This window comes from Plasmodium gonderi (genome assembly GCF_002157705.1).
Source record: "Plasmodium gonderi DNA, contig: Pgo-contig_898, whole genome shotgun sequence".
NCBI classification, from domain to species: Eukaryota; Apicomplexa; class Aconoidasida; order Haemosporida; family Plasmodiidae; genus Plasmodium; species Plasmodium gonderi.
In genome coordinates, this window is record NW_021629562.1 from 1 (window position 1) to 5603 (window position 5603).

Consider the following 5603-nt stretch of genomic DNA (forward strand, 5'->3'; position numbering starts at 1 on the left):
TATGAAATATCATTTGTGAATATCTATGTAATATTTTCTTTTTCTTATTTTTTCTTGTAGTTTTTTTATGTAATCAGGTTTTCTTTGTGTACGACGCACATATATTAAATTGTACATTTAAAAGATTGTATGTGCGTATTTATAGCATGAAAGAATTATTAATTTTATTTTTTCCGTGAATTAAATTTTATATGGTCCTTTTATAAAGAAAATGTTAAAATTTCTTATGCCTGGGAAATTTTATGTTAAGTATCTTTTATGTTATTAAAAATTTCATTACTTCATATATATTAGTCATAATAAAATTTAACGTTGTTAATCATGTTTTTTAATATTTTCATTTTCTATATGAGACTATTTTTAAATGTATGAGGAGAAGAGGTGTTAAAAATCCATTGTTCATTAAGTAACTTTTTACAAAAGTTCATAAGGATTATTATTATAATAAAGTATAATTTAAGTTTGAAGCTATCGGATGAGGATGACAAAGAATATTATTATTAATGCAATATTAATTAATTCCGTAGATTATCTTTGTGAGGAAAAAATGATGATATATCTATGGATTATTGAATTATTTTAATTGTACATTTTATGACAAAATTATTTATACGAAAATTATATATACATATGATATATGTTTATTTCAATGAATTTTATATATAACGATGTTTATGCATACCTAAATTAGAAATAATTAAAGATATATTATATTGTGATATATAATTTATGAAAATACTATAAATCTCTGAAAAATTAGCAATATATTTGTGGATCGCTTTTAAAATTTAGATTAATTATAAAAGCATTAGAAGCAATTATTGCTTATTTATTCATTTTATTAAGAAAATATTTCTTCTCATCTTGTATATATATATAAAATCAATAAAGAAAATTCATTTCATATTCACATAAATATTTATGTGTGTAATTGGAATATACATAAAAGGGGAAAAACACAAATAATACTTATAAATTCTTATGTTCTGTGTGGATATATATATCAATTTTAAACATTTCTGATTATTTTTTATGTGTTCCTTTGACAAAAAAAAGATAAAAGAATAATTATAAAAATGTGCAGAAATTCTATAAATAAATAAACATTTTCACGAAACCAGTTATACATTTCTGCATGATTAAACGATTACATGAGATAATCAGTTAATAATAAAATAACCTCATTAAATTAATTTATATATTACATGAATGACAAAGTCTCTACTTACTGCTTTAGTGAAATTAAATAATTACATAAATTAACAGCTAAATAAAAGTGTTCTTATGATTAACTTTTAAAGAAAATGAAAACAAAAGAAAGAAAATATGCAAATATAAAATATCATCATGCACTATAAAAAAGTCAGATACACCCCAGCTCCATATAAGAAGATTACCTATAAACAGTAATAAACTTTTCTATATTCATTTCTCACCGTGTTAAAAAGTTGAATTCGTATTTTTTCTGTAATGGAAAATTTTCATAAATGAATTAACAAAAATATGGAAATTTTTTCTCACAACTTATAAATTCTCAATAATTAAATTTCTGAAGCCCTTATCCAAAATATAATTACTTTTATATGTTCTTTTCAACAGGACATGAATTTATACTACTTTTCTACAAGACTAACATTTTTTGAATGCATTTTTTTTTCCTTTCCCTTCTTCATAAAACAAAAGCGTGTTGAACTCTTCGTAAATTCTATGGTAATTTAGCAATAGTTCTTATAAAACGTATTAAGCAATCTTATTACGAGAAATAATCGTTTATTGATTCTTGAAGATTCTGTGCTTTCTTTCTTTTTCATATAGATTCTTATATTAAATGGAATATTATATTTTAACTAAACCAATAACTATGATACAAGAATTATTCTTTTTATTAACACTTCAGGGTTTGAAGTTTAGGAATATCTTCAATTTTTTATGTCATTTTTAATGTAATACGAACTATCTTTCACATTCCTACAGTAGTGCTATTAAATTTGTTCCTAAAGCACAGGAAAAAGAACGCAATAGATATTATTTTCACTTTTATTTGTTATAGAAATGCATAAATGCTTTATACCTTATTGTTTTCTTATTGTTGTGCGCTTCTGAAAACGAACTCTGGTATTTGTATGTACAAAAAAGATCAATTCCAAAGAAAGAAGAACAATTTTTTTTTTCTACCATTAACAAATAAATTCAGAAGCTCAATAAAAATGTAATACACTATTTTCACCTTTCTTTTGTAACACTGTTGAATTTAATTGTAGAATTCTTTTCTCTATATTACATGTGTATTTATAAGTACATGTTGTATAGTATATTTCTGTTAAATAGAACGATAACAATGCATCTTTTTCATATTCTTAATTCTACTATATATGTAGAAATATATAAATATCATCAAAAGAAAATAATATCCAATGGAATGTAGTAATGAATTACAATAACATTTAAAATAAAACCTTTAGCAATAAAATAATTAGACTAACGTTTATATAAAAGAACAAATAGATGTAACATTGCTGAAAGAATGTATAAAAAAATAAAAATAAAATTCACTGTATTATCACTTTAATATTAAATTTAAAACATGAAAAAAAAAATAATTCATTTTCACTATTTTTCTAGCACGTGCCAATGTTTTGCAAAAATGACAATCTTTTTTAGGTCACATATACATTGTCTTTACAGAGAATTTACACATTTGAGTATTTATGATCTTTCAATATATAAGAAAAAATTTACATGTAATTTTGAAAATCTAAACATTTAGTAAACCAAAAAAAAATGCCAAAACGAAAGAAAGCAATAAATAAGTAATAAAAAAATAAGCATTCAACTTTTAAGGACATGTTTAAAATAATAATTAATTTAATGCAAGATGTAATTTCAAGGGATTACCATTATATAACATTGTAAATTCTTATTTTTTTGGAAATAACATCAAAGAAATACTTGAAATAAATATGGGGTCGTGGTACTAGCCAATTTTATGCTAACGCATTTGATGAATTACTGAAATGTAGAAGTAATAAATAAATTTCCTTTATTCTTTATGTTCTTTGTCGTAACTTTAATAATGCGTCCAACTGTTCAGTTGTAAAAATGTTTGAATGAGCAACAAGTGGTGGGGAAGAGGTGTTATAATAATTTAATTTTGTGAACTCTGTGCTACTTTATTTTACATGAATGAAATGGAACTTAAAATAATAAAACTTCTACAACTTCTACATGATCCAGACAAAATATTTATATAATAATTCCAGAATAATATTATGTTCACCCTTTTATACTTTTTGAAAAATACGCGCTATGGAATAAAAGAGAAAACTATATTATTCATGAAAATCATTCTTTATTTCACCCATAAAAATGCATGTTCATATATTTTTCACAGAAATTATATATCTACTATAGTTACACATTTGTCTAGCACTCAAAAAGGCGTATTACTTTCTTTATACAAGCCTAATTTTTTTAGTGAAATAATTCTTGTAAAAAACTCTAATGTAGAAATTTTTTTTTTGGAGTATTTCATTATTCCAGATCACTTAGATTTATATGATGTCTGTCATATGTGGGGTGTATACAACAAGCATTTCTATTTGTATTATTGTAGGAAACAAATAAAAAACTCTGTATTCATGAAAAATATACATTTATAAAAGAGCATATTAGCATGAACTCCTTCACAATAGCAACATCAAAATAAAACATGTTCACTAGCCAATAGTGTCTACTTTATCTATGTTATAAAAAAAAGTTAATGCTGTGTTGATGCCACATTAATATAGAATAACACATATTTAGTCAAACCTCATTGATATAAATGCTTAATTTCTACATATATAATAAAAAAACATCTTCTGAAATGAAAAATGTTACGCCACTATAGTATTTTCTAATATGCAGCATTATGTGCTACTTGCAATATGCATAAATATAAATGTGATAGGTCCCGTATATAGAACTGTTAACCCTTTTTATTTATTATTAAAGAGCAAAATGTCAGGTATTTAGCAATGCTTAAAAAGCCAAATAATGGTTTCCATACTTCTATCTATTTTATAGATATATATTTTACCATATTAGTAAAGACGAAACGTAATTTTACAAAATAACTCTCATTTTTAGAGACAAGAATTTATAAAAAATTGGGTATCTTTTATACTTTAAATAAACATTAAATTTATTTTTAAAATAAGCACGGAAAACTTTTTTTGCATGTATTTGAAAAATGCATTATCCAATGCCTTAAATATGTGTAAATCAAAAATCTATAAATACTGTAACATTAATAACATAAAAACATTGAAAATACATTAAGGACTATTTTATTGTAAAAACACTGTAAAAATTTGATAAAAATATAAAATAATAATCAGTGTTTTCCGCCTATAAGAAGTGCATTAAAGCAAAGTTGTAAAAAATGGGAACCCCTTTTCCTATATAAGCACATTTCCTAGCCCCTTGAAACGTGGGATAATTTAATGGAAACTAAAATTGCTACACTTTCAACATATCAAAGGGAAAAACAAAATTAAAATAATAGTGTAAAAAAAAACCCAAGTGTTAAACAAACATCCTTGTAAGAAATTCGAAATAAACGTAGCACAGAAAACAGTGGAAATTTTAAGGCTTAAACGGGGAAACTAACTTTTAACAATAAAAGGTTTATAATGTTATATTTGCTTATTTAAAGAAAAATACATTAAATATGCCAAAATGTGTATTATACAGTTAGGATTTCTTTTTTTATCATGTTTTCTATATATGTTAAATAATTTGTAAAAATTTTTATTCTATAATGTTATTTATTTTCGAAATATTAAATATAAAAATATGTCTGTTTTTCTATCTTAACGTGAAAAAATTTTGCAGAATAGGTAAAATCGGGTGTAATTATGTAGAACAGAAATGCTATATAAATTTTTCATCAAAAAAGAAGAAAAAAATATTATGAATTCATAGGATATTATATCATCTAATTATTATTGCTACTTAACGTGGAGTGACTGTAAGGATTACAGGAAATTTAATATATGATTTATTTACATGTTCCTCTTTCACATTTAAAAATTAAAACAAGGCATATTCTGAGAAAAAATTAGAATACTTGCATGCAGAAAATGAATATCACTAAAAAGAATGTTTAATTATATTATTTTAACAAAAATATTTATTATTATTTATATATATTTTTTTTTAAAATGTTTTTACTTCATATTCTATAAATTATGAATATTAAAAGAACGATGCATTGCTATCCACACAAAATATGTAAAATTAAAATATAAAAAAAAAAAATAAATTTATAGGGATCATCACAATGAAACGCAAACATTACAAGGCAAACATATTAAACCGCGAACATGAAAATGTGTACAAGATTAACACAGCCCAAAATTTCTAATGTTTTCACAAAAACATGAAAAATTAAAGCGCATAATTAAATAACGCTTACAATTACACATGTAAAAATACAATCTTGCTAAAATGCTGATTTGAATGAATTCCCTACCAATCCCGCTTGATCCTCAATAACTTATTAAAAGAATTAAAAATTGTTATATTTAAAACATTAAGAATTATTATATAAAAATATTTTT